The 18932-nt window shown below is 44.2% G+C and overlaps 1 pseudogene; it reads right to left on the minus strand.

The window, feature by feature from the left end:
• Window positions 1-684: 684 nt before the first annotated feature.
• On the minus strand, window positions 685-792 carry LOC129696805 (U2 spliceosomal RNA; annotated as a pseudogene).
• Between the last annotated feature and the right edge of the window lie 18140 nt (window positions 793-18932).

The raw sequence follows: 18932 nt of genomic DNA on the forward strand, positions 1-18932 counted from the left end.
GGGGTACCCCTGTGGGGCTTAACTGCTGCCCACTTGTCTTTTGTTCTGCGGACCCCCCTCTTGCAAGTCAACCCAGAACTGACCCACAGTGCTCCCCTCTGATGGGGTAGAAGCATTGTGCAGCCCTCAAAGAGGTACTGCTGTGGTTTTATCACGTTGGAGCAAGGCTCCATACACCGCTTCTTCCCGCTCCAGCCCTCTTGGGCGCTGGTTGCCGGCGGTTTTATGCAAAGTCGGACCCTTCTGAGTCCACTACCTTGCTTGATTTGTGTCTAGCCTACCGCTCGGTCACCTGGATCTGGCCGGTGCGGGGCCGACATCGGGCACAGCTGATCCCACTACGGTTGATCCAAGTGCCGCTGGCTGCTGCTGGCTGCCCGCTGTTCCATGGTCCTCCTTCTCCAGTTTTGTCCTTCCTTCCGTGAAGTGGATATGGCTGGTGAGGGGGATAACTGGCACAGCTGCTTCCATCTATTCCTTTAACCTGGCTTCAACGCTCTCAGCACTCCTGGCTGCTCCTTTATCTTAGACCCCTGGGACCGACCCCCGTACTGACGGTACTGGTCCCTAGTGGTCGTTGCAGCCGGCCAACCTCACTCTAATGCCCTCAATTCTGGGCACTCCTACTTATATGGTCCTTAGCTAAGGGACATATAAGACATTAAAACTGATGATAACAGCTACTATAGTTTTTATTTAATATATATGGTCCCTAGATAAGGGGTGTATCAGATATTAAATTGATAAGAACAGATACTACACTTGATCTTAGCCAAAAAGCCGAGAAGCAATTATTGTAACGAAAACCCCGCTGGGACCGACCCTGGAACTCACATACTGGTCCCTTGTAGTAGATTGCAGCCAGTCAACTGCAAAGTCCTTTGCTGTCGAGAAATGAACTTTCTCACCATGCTGGAGCGAAGTTGGGCACAGGTGTTTTTCCCTCTCCGGGAATCGATGTGCCCATGCTGCTCCTGCCGTTGCCAGCTCCTCACGAAGTGCCAGCTGCCACTGCTGCTGCCTGTGCTCCTGCCGCTGTCAGTACTCCTGCAGCTGCCGGCTGCCACTGTTGCTGCCGCTGCCGCTGCTGCTGCTGCTGCCGCTCCTCCGCGGTTCTCCCGCCGGCCTTCTGCACCTTACATGGACCTGGTCCATGTCTGCACCTAGAAGGTAAGTTGAAGGAAACGCAGGGTCTCTTACCTGCTGTTCCCGACTTTCCTTCTCCCGCCGGTGACCGTCGTTCCCTGTGTCGGGTTCGAGCCGCCTGGACCGACCCCGGTGTTCACGGGCCTGGTCCTTCGCGGCAGTTCCGCAGCCGGTAACCCCGGCTGTTCCTATGGATCCCCTGGACCCTGGGCCTTACCTTGTGAAGAAGGTTTTCAGCCCGAACGTCCCGTTCCGACTCCATAAGTGCCGCTGCACTCGCTGAGCGTTCCGAGCCCCTCGCTGGTCCGAGCTGTCTGTCCCGCAGCCTCTGTGCTGGCTGCTACCGACTGCTCCCAAGCCAGTCTCGTTTGAGACCGGCATAGGGACCTCTTTACTTTGCTTCCTTCCCGCCCGGCCGAGAAGTGAATTTTGCCGGTGCGGGAGTGAAGTCGGGCACAGGTTGTTCCCCTCCAGGGAAACTCGTGCCGTTGCTGCTGCCGGCTGCTCGCCCTCCACGGGTCTCCCCGCCAGCTTTCCGCAGCCACCTAAAAGTAAGTAGAAAAAAGGAACGCAGAGTCTCTTACCTGCTGTTCCCGACTTTCAAATCTCCCGCTTGGGGAACGCCGTTCCCCCCTGTGTGACTCGTTGCAATGCGTGTAGCGATATGACACGCATGCGTGGAAGCGGGGTTCTTCACGAAGTCACTCACGTGACTCCGAAGTAAAATGTGGGGGCTTTTGCTTCAATGCAGAAAATGCACTAACCTTCCTGGAACTTTCCAATGAAAGTGACAGTCCAATGACATTTGAGGAATAGAGGGGAGTTGACAAGGCAGCTGCAACACTGCAGACGCTGCTTCCTTGCTCTTGCTGACAAGAGGTTCTGTGAAGGACTTTCTTCGCAACAGCTCTGATGGAAAATTATTTTTAAAAGTTCAGAAAAAGTTTTGTGAGAATTTCAGCAAAATGTCTGTACTTTTTTTGTTTGTTTTTGCAAAGTTCAGAAACTCGATGTAGATGATGCAACATCGGCACTGGTAGTGATGATGTGGCCATCATCCAATATTAAAGGACCTAGAGAGAAACAATAGCACAAGTTTCAAGCACTTGTTTCTCACATATCTGAGCTTCACGAGAGGAATCAGAAGAGATTCCCAGCGCATTTATTATTCACTGAAGGCCAAACATTATATACATAGTGCGCAGAAAGTTTAAACATATGGACATTTATCTCTGAGGAAGCTTATGCCATTTTATGAAGTGGTGGCAGATACTTGCAACATGTCTCAAAGTGACAACAACCCTCAATTCATTGTCTTAGAAACTTTTGAGGGTTCTGCTAGAAATCTTTTTTATTTCACAGTTGCCGCAAGTAAATGCATACAAAGGGGGCAATTAAATTGACTCCCCAGGTTGAGGAGCAGGAGCATGCAGCACAGTTCGGGCTGACTTCCATCAGCTAATGTAATAATTTAGGCATCGTCATATTGCTAATGAATGCTTATCCACTCTGAAGATTTCCATTCCGTCTGTATTTATGGTGGAGAATTTCAATTTTCTGATTCATTAGCAGCAGCAGGACTAGTAAAGCTATTAAGGAAAATGATATCTGAAGTGTACATAGGTCAGGTTTTTGACTTTTAGTTGAATGACAGGAAAAAGAGGGGTAGAGAAAAAAGAGAATGTTCATGATTTGATTTTTGATTTGATTTGATTCAATTTTATTGTCATTGTCTTCAAGTAAGAGACAACGAAATGCTATTTCCCATACAGTCATATGAATGAAATAATACTCAAACACAGAACACAATAGTCCACAACACAAACATCCCCACAGCGGCACCAAAGTTCCCCACTAAGAAGGAAGGAACCAAAGTCCAGTCGACCTCTTCGCTGATGTTCCCCAATGATCACCCGTGGTCATGGCCTCCCGCAGTCGCCGCTACAGGCGGCCCGATGTTCAGGCCCTGTCGCCGGGAATGATGGAACACCGATGTCACGTGGAAGAACATCCTCAGTGGCCTGAACCTCTGAATCGGCCACCTCCCACCAGAGTCCGCGGCTCCTGAAGTCCACAGGCTGAGCTGGGTGGAGATTCAACGCTGGCGGCCCCCGGCAAAGGATCCCAGGACTCCACTATGTTGGTCAGCACTGCCCGTGTTGGGAGCTTCGCGAACCACCGTTCCGCAATGTTTTTTTTCTCTTTATTGCCTTGCTTGTCATCTCAGTCAGTTAACTTTCACGATATGCTGGCTCTTGTGAATATCAACACCATTCAATCTCCCTTTGCCTTTCTATTTTTTTCTCTCAAAGTGGGTGCATTCACATTTTCTCACTCTATTTGCCATGGCCTTGACTAATCACTTAACCTGTCTATATCCCTCTAAGGTTCTCTGCATGCTTCAGACCATTATGTTACCCAAATTTGAATTATTAGTCAGCAAGGATATGTTACACTCAAATGATCATCATAGTATGTGAACTACTGGAGCCCTGTGACACACAGTGCCTCAACCTGACAATTGCCTGTGTATTCCCACTCAATTTTTATGTTTGCAGTCTACTAAACAATCCTTAATCCACACTAATAAATTAACCCCAAACCTTGAGCTCTCAATTTATGTAGTAACCTCTTGTGCAGAACTTTATCAAGAAACATTCTCCACTTTTGAGATCACATAATCTGGTTCATTATTATCTATTCTATTCAGAGTGGCGGCGCTGCACTGGCAGCAGCGGCTCACCGGCAGTCCCGTTTGTTTGTGTTTTTTGTGTTGTTTATTTCGTTTTGGTTAGTCTAGTTTTTGGTTCTTAGTTTTTGGTTGTAACGGGGTTTGCGGTCTCTCCCTGCGGGGGAAATGCGACTTTTTGGTCGTATTCCCCTTCTCTGCCTCCGTCTGCGCTGAGGCCTAATGGAGCTGGCGACCTCGAGGCTCCGGAGGCAGAGCCCGTCAGGACTCGCCCTGAGCTCGCTCCCGTGAGGGCGGTCCGGCTCAGGGCTGGAACAGTGCTCTCGTGAGAGGTTGTGACGCTCCCGTGAGGGCGGCCAGCCCGAGGGTGGAATGAGGCTCCCGTCGGAGCGGCCGAGCTCAGGGAGGTGCGGCACCCAAGTCGGGGCAGCCCGGCCAGAGGGAGAAGCGACGCCTAAGTCGGGGCGGCCCGGCCCAGGGAAGAAGCGACGCCCATGTCGGGGTGGCCCGGCGCGGGGGAGGTTCGGCGCCCATGTTGGGGCGGCACAGCCCGAGGCTGAAGATGGTACGGTACTCACGTGAGGGTGGGTGGGACGGTGTTCTGGTGGTGGTGGCCTGAGTCCGGGGTTCGGCCGGGGGCCAGCGGTTGCATTTGCAGGACTGGTGGGCGGCAGCTTCAACCACCCCGGGCCGCGGTGTTTGAGCCGTGGGGCTGATTTGTAACATCGCCCGGGGAGGTATCGCCTCAGCGCAGAGGGAGAAGAGGAGGGAAGAGACTACAGACCTAAGACTTTTGCCTCCATCACAGTGAGGAGATGTTGGGTGGACTCACTGTGGTGGATGTTAATGTGTGTGTATTGTTGTTTTTGTTGTTTTTATTGTATTATATGTATGACTGCTGAAATTTTGTTCAGACTTCGGTCTGAATGACAATAAAGGCTATCTATCTATCTATCTATCTATCTATCTATCTATCTATCTATCTATCTATCTATCTATCTATTCAATACATCCTCAAGAAACTCTAACAGCTTTATCAAATGTGATGTATCTTATATTTTGACTTTGCCTGGTCTTATTATTATTATTGTCAGTTCTCTGTTACCCATACTCATGGTATCTCGCTGCCCAGACTGTTGTTCCCTGTTTTCTTTATCTCACCTGTCTTAAATTGTGGGTTAACAGTTGCTAATTCCCAGTTTGTGTGCAGGGAATTTTAGAAGATGACAGCCAATGCATCTACCATCTCCATGGCCACCTCCCATAAAACATTATGTTGAGATTATCAGGGCCTGGGAATGTTTCTCTTCTCCATTCCAAGTTCTGTAAATCTAAATCATTACTAATGCCAAAACAGATGGCAACCGGTTGTAAAAAACAGAAAAGGAAAATAGCACACTGGCATAGCTAGAGGAGTCGTTGCCTCACAGTTCCAGCAACATGGGTTCCATACTGACCTCCACTGTTGTTTGTTTAGTTTGTAAATACACCCTGTGATTGAACGGATTTCCTCCTGGAGCTCCAGTGTATTCCCACAGAAACGTTCTTTGAAGATGGATTTCCCATTCTCAAGATATTTAATTTGCTGTCGTTGCTTCAACTCCTTCAACTGATTATCCTTCAAAGACGGGACCTGGTTTAGCTCTTAACCAACTGTGGTTTTAGCAGCATGTTTTCATAATTAAGGTCATCCATCTGATTGAGAAAGTTTCTGATCCCTTGTTTCAGTTCATTGTTTTCAGCTGCTCTCTCCTGAATTATGCTATCGTCTGGCCATGCATGTGGAGAGGCCGTTGTTCCAGCTCCATGTATTATGATAAGATGCAGTCATGGTCATCTTGCAAGGAGGCCATCGATTTTGTGAAGGCATCTGTCTGGCTAACAGCTTTGTCTTTTTCTTCCTTAACCTTAACAAGTTGAACCTTCAGCTCTTTCATGCCACTGGCTCCCTTCTGGTTAAGTCGTTGGAGAATCCTCAAATTCTTTTCGTAGTCATCGATTTGCTTTCTATGTTGCTGCTGGATTTCCACTAGATAGTCAGAAATGTCACTGTCTTTTGATGAGACAAGCTTTGAGATCTCTGCGTCTTTACTGTTCAACATTAGCATCAGCTGCTGGGAAATGGCTGCCTGCTTCTGAAGATCAGCCTGTAATTTGTCGTTATCAGTCTGATGTTGGTGATTCTCCAACTGTTTTTCCACACGATCTTTTATCAGGGTTTGCTCTGCCATTTTCAGCATTAAGATTGTCTCACGTCAGATGGCTGTGTGCTGAAATAACTATTTTCCTGTGAAAAACTAGATAAGGCTGCCTACTTGTTTTTAAATAACCCCTCCATCTCTTCAATTTTTTTTTTGATTGTTTGCAAATAACTTCTTTCATGTTCACCGTTTCACTTTGGTGCTCACCTTCAGCATCCTTATTACCCACACTAAGTTCATTAATTGCCCGCTCCATCATCAAAGTTCTGAATTGGAGTTCTTGAAGGTTGACTAGCTTGACCTTTATCTCCTTTTGAAGCTTTTGCAACATTTCTTCTTTTACTTGCATTTGATTTTCCTTACTTTGGATCGTATCTTGGAATCTAGCTTCCCATTTTTTGTTTGGTCTCTTCAATAATCCTGCCTCTATCATCCTGAAGAGTGAAAGTAGAGTTTGTGAATGCTGCCATTTTAGCCAAATTGTTGTTCAACAAATAAGCAGTTTTTTTAAATCCATTTATTTCAGCTTGCATTTCCAAGATTGCTGCAGCCACTCAGTCTTTGTCCCATTCCAGCAAACCAGTTTATCCTGATAACTCAATATTTCTTTCTGATGAATTGTTTTCTGTTGATCTAAAATCTCAAGTAGTTCCTTCTCCTTCTGAGTAATTGAGCTTTTGTCTTCTTTTCGTTCTTCCAAAGATCTTTTGTTAACCCTGCATTTGAGTGTGTTCAGTTTTAGTTCTGGCGTCATGGAGTGAGGCTTTATAAGATGCAAGTTCTACTTGACCAAGTTTGACGTCTTTGAGACTCGGAAGCTTTTGCAGTTATAGACTATAGTCTCTTGCATATTTCTTCACAGGTAGGTTCTGATGTTTTGACACAATGCTCTAAGTCCAAAATGAGCTCTTGGTATTTGATGCAGTCCTTCTGCAACTGAATTATTTCCTGGTGCTTCGTAAAACTCCTTGGTCTCACCTTTGGACGAGGTTTTACCCCTCCGAGCAGACCTTCAAATTCTTTCACCAGTTTTATTTCCTGGACCTCTTTTTCTTTGATCAGATGACGTTTCTCTTCTCTGAAGCAGTCCAATTCATTGACAAGTTAATTATTTTGTGTATAAAGTGCCTTCCATGCTTCAGTTAACTGTTCTATCTTGTCGACATTTTTGAGTAATTCTGCCTCCAAATACTCTCTCTCATCCTTGACCCGTTCTGACATTTCCTACAATTTTTCAAATTCTTCCTGGAGTAGAGATTTGGCATCCACTAAAATTTTGACTTCTCAATATTGTTGCTTCTCCTGAGTTAGGATGTTCAGTGTATGCTTCAGACTTTCACAGGCAACGTTTAGGTTTTGTTTCCCTGTGGATATGCAATCAGCTTCAGAGAGAAGCCTCTACCTCTCCTCCTGGTGTGCTAAAGCTGCTTCTTGTAGCAATGTTACAAAATTTTGAGATTAAAAAAATCAAGTCTGCAATTTATCCCATCAGATAAAGCATAACAATAAGTTTAATTTGACACCTAATTCACTTTCATTTCTCAAGTAATAAAAAAGTTATGGCCATTTTCATACTCGGAAATTAGCATCTTGTTCCCTATTGATTTTCTATGGACATAACAAAAAAGCTGTGATCATGGACAGTCAAAAGCCCATAACCTTCTTAAAAATTAAGAGAACTGAATGAAATTTTCAGTTATCATAGATTGAAGCATTCTGAAACAAATATAAAATAATCTTACTTGGATGACCTGAAATTAAAGCATATAATTAGTTAGTTACCCAATTGTAGCTAATTTCAAACTTCAATTACTAGATCTAAACATCTATCCATTTCTTAATAAATGATTAACATTTTTAAATAGCCTAAGTGTCCAAATAATATTCACAAATAATTCACAATAAAACATGATTTTTAAATCTCATTTACATCAATTTATAGGCCAAATGGAAGGAATTTAGTGTTCAATTATGGTAAATTAAAGTCCATTTAAATCGGCTTTCTAGTGGGTTCCTGTGAACGCGCTGGTTTAGAACGTTCACATTGCAGTGGATTTGTGCCCTCAAATGCCCAGAAAAATACTGCGGGATATAAAGAGCCCAAAATGAACTACTCGCTATAGAAAACTTTATATACAGGGTTCTTAAGAAGCCCCTTTTAATGTAAAAATAAGGTACATACCTTTAATTGTTTGCTTTATAAAACCCTGGGGCTGCGAGAGGTTGCGGGTTGAGAGAGTGATTTTTAAACTACTATAACTATTATACAAGGTCATAAAAACTAATAATACCTTTTGCGATGGGGTCTTTCAGTGATTTTCCGTTAATGATTTACTAGGCTGAACATTTTCGATTGCAACAGCCTAGTAAAAATCCCGTTTTAAACCCGCCCCCTCTAAACAGCGGCAAAATCACGCACACGGCCTGGGGGCAGATTTTCATCGACGATTCAGGTAGGTTTTGTAACATACCTACTTCTTGCAAGGGATCAAGTTGTTTTCCCACTTCAGCCAAGCTTCTTTCCAGGTAGGAATCTTGGACAGAAGCTAATCCTTTTCAGATGTCAAGACATTAATTTCATGCTTCATAGATTTGTTTTCTTCCAGAGCCCCTTTCCGATATATTATCGCTGCTTGTAGTTTTATCTGCATCAGCTCTTTAATCCTGCCTTCCTCAGAACTATCTGCTGACGTCTGCTGAACTTCACTTGTGCAAGCCTTTGATTTTTTCATTATCCAATGTCCTCATTGTCAATATATTTAAATGCCTTAGCGCCCAGTTCAGTTTTGTTTTAATCTGCTCCAGCCGTTCCCGCACATGCCTCCGCATGATGTTTTCACGCTCTTGTATGAGGTGCTCTTTCTCTCTCTCCTGTGCTTCCTGCAGCTTTACAGACTTTATGAAGCTCTGCCTCTCCCAGTTCCATTTCTTTTTACTGCCGTTGAACATTCAGGCTTTCTAAGAGATTGGTGAGATTGGACGAGTCGGGGTCCAGTGGGATCTGCCTGAATTAACTTGTGGCATCCAGAACAAAAAACACGGAGGCACTGCCCAGCTGGGCAACAACTTCCTCTATTGTGCACATCGGGTACTGCGGGCGTTTGATCGCTGTGTTCAGGTCTCTGGGGTTGATGCAGATTCAGATTTCTTCCTTGTTTTTCATTGTTGCCATGGTGGAAACCCAGTTGGAAGGGTCGGTGACCCTGGCAATGACACCCAGGGATGCCATCCGCTGGAACTCATTGTGTACTCTGTCATGCCAAGCATGTGGAATGTGGTGTGGTCCTCGAACCACAGGTAAGACATTTGTATCAGTGACTATTTTGTATTTGATGGGTAGATTCCCAATCTTGTCTTCAAATAGTTCCTTGTACTGGGAAAGTATCTGCTGGGTGGAGCCCTCGACAGGAGATATTTGATGGACAGCAGGCCCAAAAGATACCAGTCCTAGATCCTGGCATGCGTTCACGCCAAGCAGAGTTGCAACTTTCCCACGGACAATGAAAAGGTTCAGCTTGTGAGCTTGGGACTCCAGGCAGCAGTTCAGCTCAGCTTCTCCAAGTGGGTGCACCTCCCCTCCCCTGTAGGCTAGTAAAGTGGCCAAAGTGTTTACAATACATTCGGCATTTCTGATCTGTTTAAATTCGGATAATGACATGACATGGCATTTGACACCAGTGTCAATCTTTGCAACAGTAATGGTTTAGTTGACATGAAGTGAAACTTCAGGGTCGAGTTGCTTGTTAGTGGAAGCAACCAGGGAGTTTATGTTATGACTGTTATCTTCATGCTCGGGGAGCAGAACTGGAGGAGGTGCTGCCAGCTCTTGGTACTCGCTATCCGCAACTTCATGTTTTAACAGGTGTACAGGCTGCTTTGGGAGTGAATGAGTCCCACGAGAATGGCAGCATTTTAAGAAATGATTCCTTCTTTTACAAAAGTGGCATATTTTTCCGAAAGCAAAGCACAGTTCACGATCTGCAGGGTGTGAGCCGCCACACTTAGAACACTTTTCAATAAATCATTGAGATTGTCAAGATGGTGTGTGGGGCTGTGAACGCTGGTTACGGTAGGAAGTGTCAGTAGCATCAACATGGTACGAGGAACACGGTCTAGGGCACAATGACCTGGTGTGAGAAGCCGTGATTACGGCAATACGACAAGCATGTTCACCTTGGGCCAGGGTCAGTTCAGTATCGTGGAGCAATTCATCGCGTAGTTTATCACTGAGTAGTCCACCCACCAGTCTGTCATGGATGAGTTAATCACACAGATTAGCAAAACGGCAGCGTGCAGCAATATGTTTCAGATCGCTAATGTAATTTTCCACAGACTCACCTTGTTGTTGGTTTCGAGCAAAAAAACCTGGTACGTACAAGCATGGAGTTGGCACGAAGGTCACACAGCTGTCTGAAGTTAGTGAGCAAGACCTCATGATCATCAATAGTTTCTGCAGGTACCACAATTTGGTTGTTGTGATCCAGAACTGCAGGTGCAGAGTCGAAATGCTCTGCACGTTTGATAGCTTCAGGGCCAGCAACGTTGATAAGTATAGAGGCACAGTGTTTTGGTGGAACGTTGCCATGAGCACCACGGATGTAATGGTTGAAATCGTGCTCGAAAACACGCGCAACGTTCAGCGATGTCGGAGTCAAAAATCAGAGCGTCAGGCTTGCGGAGTAAGCTGGCCATGGCAATACGAGTGTCGGTTTGCGGTAATATGAATAGTGTGGTTGTAGGCGGAGCTTCTGATAATAAAGCACTACATTGGTTAGTAAGTAAAGTAACCAATCTACACTCACCACCATGTCAAGATACAGTTCTGTAGACTGTATATTGTGGTTGACCAGTCAGGTAGTTGGTGATCCAGGACACCAATGGAGCATCAGCCCACATCTTCGTCAGTTGGGTCCCTAGCAGTGCAGGCCGGATGGTGTTAAAAGCACAGGAGAAGTAAGAAAAACATGACTCGCACAATGCTTCACGGCTTATCCAGGTGAGCATAGGAATGATGGAGCAGGGGGATGATGGCGTGCTCAACCCCCATCTTTGTTTGGTAAGCGAACTGCAGGAAGTCCAGGTAGAGTTTAATGAGGGGTCGCAGTTGAGCGAGCATCAGCCTCTCCAGGGACTTCATGATGTGTGAAGTCAGCGCCACTGGTCTGTAGTTATTGGAGGAGTTGGGGCGCATCCTCTTTGACTCAATATTATTGACTTCAATTTTGGCAGAGATGCTTTTTAATGCCCAAATACACAACGTCAAATCCTATTTCTGTTATTTCATCCAAAGATTCAATCAAGTTAGTCAGACATTATTTGCCTTTAATAAATCCATGCTGGCTCACACGTTTACAAAAGCTGATTACAAGATCTGATTGTAATCTGAGATAACCTTCTTCACACTGCACTATACCACCAATTTCAGTGCCATCTGTAAATTTACTAATCTTGCCACCTACATGCTCATCCTAGTTATTAATATAAATAATGAACAATGGAGCCAGCACAAATACCTGTGGCACATTACTCGTTACAGACCATTGTAAAAGAATATATTATTGAGTGTGATGAAAGGGAACTCAGTGTCCTTCTGAAGATTTTTCTGTTCAGCTTGGCTCTCTCCTTAATTATAATGTTATAATTTATCATCGACTTTGGTTTCTTATCTTTGTTTTGTCTGCCTCTTTAGCTAGATATAAAACTCCAGCTCTGAACACCCTTTCTTTCCCTCTGCATCTAGTTGTTACTCAAATATTCCTGTGAAGGCTTGTCATCTGTATTTAACGGTGTCCGTAAGAATATAAATTTGACTATTTTTGAAGCCATATTAAATACACACCATGCAAATAGGTACATAATTAGTTTAATGAAACCCACAATAATGCCTCCAGCCAGAATGCATGGATCCAGCCCACAGCCAGCAACTGCTGCCTGCCAACCTAGACTTAACTCTTCTGTTTGTGTGTGGTTCAACAGCTCTCCATTATCAAATGTTTTGAACTATTTTAAAATGTCCCTGACAGTGATTCCTTTAAAAACTTCTCAACTATTCAAAGAAATTTAAATAATTCAAAAGTATTTATTAAAACATCATTTTCAAAAATATATTTAAAAGGGCAGCACAGTGGTGCAGCGGTAGAGTTGCTGCCTTAAAGCGGCAGAGACCTGGGTTCGATCTTGACTAGGGCTGCTGTCTGTACGGAGTTTGTACGCTCTTCTCGTGACCATATGTGCTTTCCCTGGGTGCTCTGGTTTCCTCCCACACTGCAAAGACATACAGGGTTATAGGTTAATTAGCTTCGGTAAAAGTTGTAAATTGGCCCTAGTGTGTAGTGTAATGCTAGTGTACAGGGATCGTTAGTCTGCACAGACTCAGTGGCCAAAGGGCCTGTTTCCGCACTGTATCTCTAAACTAAACTAAGCTAAAATCCAACACAATTGCATTGCACTACAATTATCAACCCTATTCAGATGAATAAGATCACTGTTGTATGCTGGTTATCCCAGGGAAAAGGCTGTTGGGCCAGATAAGAAATGGACATTATCGCACAAAGGAAGCCAGTTCAATAAATGTTATTGGTGCATGAATAGCCTGTGGGTGGGGGTTGGCCATCATATTGGAGGTAAGTCCCATTGTTTCCACATACCTCTGCCCCATAGAACATCTCTAAACACGTTGATTTCATCCTATCCTCACTTGTCCAGTCCCTTCAGATCGACATTCAAGAGAGCACACACTCCATTCAACTTTTCAATAACTTTCAATTTCAGTCCACCTTGATCTCCATCAGGATGATCTCAAGGACCTCTGGTTCTTCTTGAACAATGACACAATCAAATTTTCTCTACTAATACTCACCACCACCTGGCTTTCTCTACACTGTATATTCCTTATCCTTTAAATCCAAGGTGTTTTCATCATTAACTTTGGTGGAAAACTGATTTTAATTGACAATGGTCAGATTTAGTTGGACGCCATTAAACAGCTTTAGTCATGATATTGTCAGTGAAACAGGTTACTAATCAAAGTTGAACTACAATATAAAGTGGATCCCTGAAAATTCCTTTTTCCAATACAAATCATCTTAAATTACTCTCCCATGTCCTTCCGACTCACCTCCAAAAAGTGTCAGAAAGTTATGTCACTGTGTCATAAAGATTGACACAATTCCAGGCTCATCCCCTCCAAATGCTCCTCGCTGTCCTAGCTCTGACATAATCGCCTAAATCCCATTCTCACCAAAATCTTTAATATCCATGATCCTTTTCAAGCCAAGATTCCCCATCACACCCATGGTATATTCATTATCACTGCTGGCTTAATTCTAAAGTGAACAGTTTTGAATGCCTTTGATGGAAAACTGTTTCAATCTGAATATATTTATAGGCATAAATGTAGGTGAGTAAGTTTGCTGATGACACCAAAATTGAAGGAGTAACAGACAGCGAGGAAGTCTGTCAGAAGATATAGCAGGATATAGATCACTGCAGAAATGGGCATAAAAATGGCAGATGGAGTTTAACCCGAGCATGTGTGAGGTGTTGCACTTTGAGTTTGAATGTAAGGAGAGACTATACAGTTAATGGCAAGACCCTTAACAGCATTTATGGTGGAGGCCAATGTTTTATTTTATTTATTTTATTTAATTCTTTATTTCAAACAAAATAAAAGAATAAAAAGCAAGTGTGAAACAGCATAAAAAAACTAAAAAAACAAGAATATTTATAAAGTGTCATAAACAATATTTATAAATAAATAAAATCGTATGTGTCGTATGCCAAAGCTTATTAATTCCCACCCCTTATTCAACTGCTTATAATTATCTTATACACATTTAGCAGCTATATGTACACCATATGTACACCATCAGCTATATGTATACCACATTATTTACATTTATACACTAATCAAATATTTACAAAGCCATACAAAAAAAGAGAGAAAAACTGAAAAAAGAAAAAAACCCTCATATACTATATAATATCTCTTAGTCATATATACATCACGTTATAATCACCCTTCCCAATACAATCAGTATAACAAATATCCCACTCACAATCACCTAACATGTGAAGGGCAGCACGGTGGCACTGCGGTAGAGTTGCTGCCTTAAGGCACCAGAGAGCCGGGTTCGATCTTAACTACAGGTGTTCGCTGTATGAAGTTTGTACGTTTTCCCGTGACCTGCGTGGGTTTTCTCTGGGTGTTCCAGTTTCCTCCCACACTCCAAAGACATACAGGTTTATAGGTTAATTGGCTTGGTAAAATTGTAAATTGTCACGTGTGTAGGATAGTGTTAGTGTGTAGACAGCGCTGGTCTGCGTAGACTCAGTGGGTCGAAGGGCCTGTTTTTGTGCTGTATCTCTAACCTAGAAAAAAATGAATTATTAGATTGGTTTCTGTGCTGATGTATGTTTCATTACTCCATTCACATCAATGGAGGAAAAGCACATTTCAATTTTTTTTTTAGTCAAGAAAAATATATATTTTTGAATGTCTTTTGAGTATTTCAATTTTTGGTAACAAAGATTTTAATTAATTACATTACTTTATGAACTACAATGGATGTCGGAAACTTTGAAGATCAGGTGGAAGCCAATATTATGTGTTTCTATGTTTCTATTATTGGGAAGTTGCTGCTGTAAGATCTACTCATGGATAATGTAATCTTCCTGGTTGGAGGATTGACCTAACATGTGGGAGTGACTGACTCACTGCTACCATGGAATTTCAGGTCATAATGTTCTTTTGTATCTTAATGGGTTAAATCATTTATATTGTATACTAGACTCAGTGGGACCCGTGGGTCCCTGTCACACAGAAGGCTTGGTCCCCCAACGCTATATTCTACCACTCAACCCATAGCCCCCAACTGCACAGGCACAGCTCATTTCCCCTCAACCCTAGCACTCTCCTCCTCCTCTTCACCTTCCCTCTTTTTTCCCCTCGGCTCCTCCCTTCCCCAATCCCTCCCTTCCTCACCTCTCTCTCCCTCTCCTTTCCCCTACCCTCAGTCACTACCTTCCTCCCGCCATAACTCCTCTCTCCACCCTACCCCCTCCTATCTCTCTATCCCCCACTCCTCACCTCCCCTATCCTCCTCACTATCCCTCCTCCCTTACCCCACTGCCCTCCTCACCCTCTATTCCCCAATCCTTTCCTCCCCCACTCCCCCCTCTTCTACTCTCCCCTCCCCTCGCTCCATTCCCCCTCCTCCCCCACTCTCCTTCCTCACCTCCTCCCTCTTCTTTTCCCTCTCATCCTACCCTCCCCAATCCCTCCCTCACCTCTCCTTTCCCCTACCGTCAGCCACTCCATCCTTCCCTCCCTCCCTCCGTCCGTCCATAACTCCTCCCCCCTCCCTAGTTCCCTCCTCTCCCTCTATCCACTCTCCTTAGTGGGGGCGGGGGGGGGGATTGTGAGGGCAGGGGGTTGTAGGGGCGGGGGGTTGGGCAGCGGTGTGTGTGGGGGGGGTGGTGTGTGGGGTGGTGTGTGAGGGGGTGGGTCTGTGTGTGGGGATGGTTGTGTGGGGGTGGGGGTTGTGGAGGTGGGGATCAGAGATTTAGTTAAGTATAGATAGATGGGATCCTGCCAATCTGCTTGGACCACAACTATAATGGGGTGCAATTGAATACACCAATGAATCATAAAGATTAATTCCTCTATTGCACTTTGGGAGGATGGATGTTAGGGAAAAGAATACAGTTAGTGTCAAGACCCTTAACAGCCTTGATTGATAGAGAGATCTAGAGGTCCAAGTCCATGGGTGGCAACTCATATAAAAAGAGTGGTAAAGATGATGTGCTTGCCTTAATTGATTGGGGCATTGGGAATAAAAATCAGGATTTCTTTTTGCGGATTTATAAAACTTTTGTGGGGGCCAATGCGCCGTCACACCCACTATCCCCCCCCCCCCCCCCCCCCCCCCCCCCCCCCCGCACTCACGCTAATTACCCCCCTTGATATTATATTCATGTTATTCATTTGCTCCTTTTACCCCATAACCACCCGATCTACTGACGCATCGCCCAAACTTGCAGTCACATCTAAAGAGGGGGGGGGGGGGAGAGTGAGGGCAGGCAGAGAGACAAGGGGCAGAGAAAGAAAGAGACACAGAGAGAAGGGAAAGATGGATAGGGGGTGGAGAGGAGGAGAAGAGGGAGGGTGGGTGAGGGGAAAAAGGTGGGGGAGGAGAGAGAGAGGGTGAGAGTGAGGGGGGGAGAGAGAGGGGATGCTGAGAGGGGGGTGAAGTGGGGAGCAGGGAGGGGGAAAGAGGGATGGAGGGAAGGGGTTGTTGTGGAGGGGAGGGGGGTTTAGGGGAGGGACGGTGGGGAAGAGGATGGAGGGCAGGAGAGGGATATAAAAAGAGGGAGAGAGAGAGAGGGGGGAGGTGAGAAGGAGGGAGTGTGATAGGGAGTTGGGGAGATAGATAGAGGGAGAGAGGAGTGGGAGAGGAGAGGAGAGGAGGGTAAAGGAGAAGGAGAGGGGGGAGGAGAGAGAGAGAGGAGAGAGGGGGGGGGGGGAGGGGGGAGGGTGAGGGGGGGAAAGGGGGAGGAAGGGAGGGGGAGGGAGAGAGGGAGGGGGGGTGAGGGGGGGGGTGGTGGGAGGGGAGAGAGAGAGAGGGGGGGAGAGAGAGATAAAGAGAGAGGGATAGGGATAAAGAGAGAGGGATAGGGATAAAGAGAGAGGGATAGGGAGAGAGAGAGGTGGGGAGAGAGGGTGCCATTTTACCCAAATCCCCCAAACAACCATTTGCAGGCAGTGTTTTTTTCCCTCAAACTAACCATATTTTCATTTTAAAATCACATTATGGGTACTCACAGCTGTGGAGACATTTGTTCAGTGTTATTCAGAGCTCTGATTGAGGCACACCACTTGCAGAGACTGATTGAGGCACACCACTTGCAGAGACTGATTGAGGCACACCACTTGCAGAGACTGATTGAGGCACACCACTTCCTGGTTTTATAGTCCCTCTCCCTCCCTCCAGCAGGGGCAGCAGAGAGAATGGGGAATTTTGTAAAAACATTGATATCTCTGTCATATTTCATCGACGGGAAAAATCCTCGGCACACATGCGGCGAAGGGGGGCTCTGAGCGAGGTGGCCAAAAATGACGGCCGTAGGTGGCGGCGTTCTCTCGGAAATCGCAGCACAGATCGCCAAAACTGGTCAAGAACAGAGTTTTAGTAATATAGATAAGATGCATAGATAGAATAGACAGTCAGAACCTTTTTTTTTAGGTGGAAAGGCAAAGACAAGGCCTTAAGGTGAGTGGCGCAACATTTAAAGGAGATGTACGCTGGTTTTCTTTTAATATATACAAAGAGTTGTGGGTGACTGCCAGAGATGGAAATGAAGGCAGATATGAAAGTGGCATTTATGGACGCAGGAAATGGAGGGATAAGCATCATGGTCAGGCAGAGATTAGTTTAACCTAGCATCATGTTCAGCACAGACATTCCTGAAGAGCCTGTTCACGTACTGTAATGTTCCATGTTTTGTGTTCCTCTCTTCGAGATCCTGCTGGCCATGTGCCACCTCTGTTTTGGAAGACAGTAACATTTTGCTGTAATAGGGCCAAGTGGCCTGGTTTAGCAAAACTATACGATTAGCTTTTAAAAACAGAATCTCCAAAAAAAGATAATTTCTTGTTTGGTTAGTGAGAGAAGTAATTAAAAGGATCTTCCTTTCAGCAACAGAGTACAGAGCTTAAACATTGTTTCTTTTATCCTGGAGAGAATGCAAATTATGGGCAACCAACAGAAGCTCCGTACACAGCTTCACAGAACATAAGGGAAGAAATACAGAACAACATTAAACAATTTTCTAGTCAGCTCATTCTGCTTCCTACTCCACCCCATGGAACACTCCTCCTCCCATCCAAAAGAAATCGTTGATTGAGAAACCCAGACCTGTTCAGGCCCACTTCAGAAATGGGAGAAAATAAGCAGTGAGTTTTGAAAAGATTCTCATATTCAAACTTTGAGAATCCCTCCTTCAAGTACAATGTCACTGTTGAACCATTCACATTTGAAATCAATGCCTTTATTTTTCAAATGATTTATGGAGGTCACATTGTGATCCAGCATTTAAAAGCTATAAAAAGGAAAGCTATTTGTGATGTTGGTGACTACCATGAGAAGCAATAACAGGTGTTAACAATTTTATTATTTCAAAGCTTTAAATCTGGATCAATACCAGAAGCAGCAATGAACACATGCATTGTCAAAAATAGCTCTCAGGGAAATGGCAGACCAATCTGACAGCTGAACATTTTAAGATTATTTTTTTCCTCTTTTTAATGCAATAAAGAAATGTACAATCACACTTCTCTGTTAATTGTACCACGTAATGTTTACTAACTTAAAGGTCACAAACATATCAATGTGCTTATTTCAGAAACTTGGTAAAAATGCCTATATATAACATATATATAACATTTCATCACTACACAATGTTCCAAACTATTTACAGCACTTTTAAAATCTTCTCATTGTTTTAATGTGTTGAATACAACAGCAAATTTGCATACAGTTCAACAAGCATAAATTGACAATGACCAGATAAATTGCTTTTGTGGCGTTTGTTAAGATATAATCTCTGGGCAGGAATTTTTGAAAAGAGCACAGTAAAATGAACTATTAAAACATTCAAAATGTATTTCAATGTTAATCTAACTAACAAAGTTGTTTTGCTAATCTTGTCTATTACTTAAATTTCTAATTTCCAAAATAATTTCCCAACTCAAAGATTAAAGTTATAATTATAATAATAATACATTTTATTTTTGGGCGCCTTTCAAATCTCAAGGTCACCTTACAAAGATTAAACAGAAGAGAAAAAAAACATATAGTCGGAGAAGAATAAATAATAAGGACATCATCAATACACAA

Source organism: Leucoraja erinacea, chromosome 4 (genome assembly GCF_028641065.1).
Source record: "Leucoraja erinacea ecotype New England chromosome 4, Leri_hhj_1, whole genome shotgun sequence".
NCBI lineage: Eukaryota > Metazoa > Chordata > Chondrichthyes > Rajiformes > Rajidae > Leucoraja > Leucoraja erinaceus.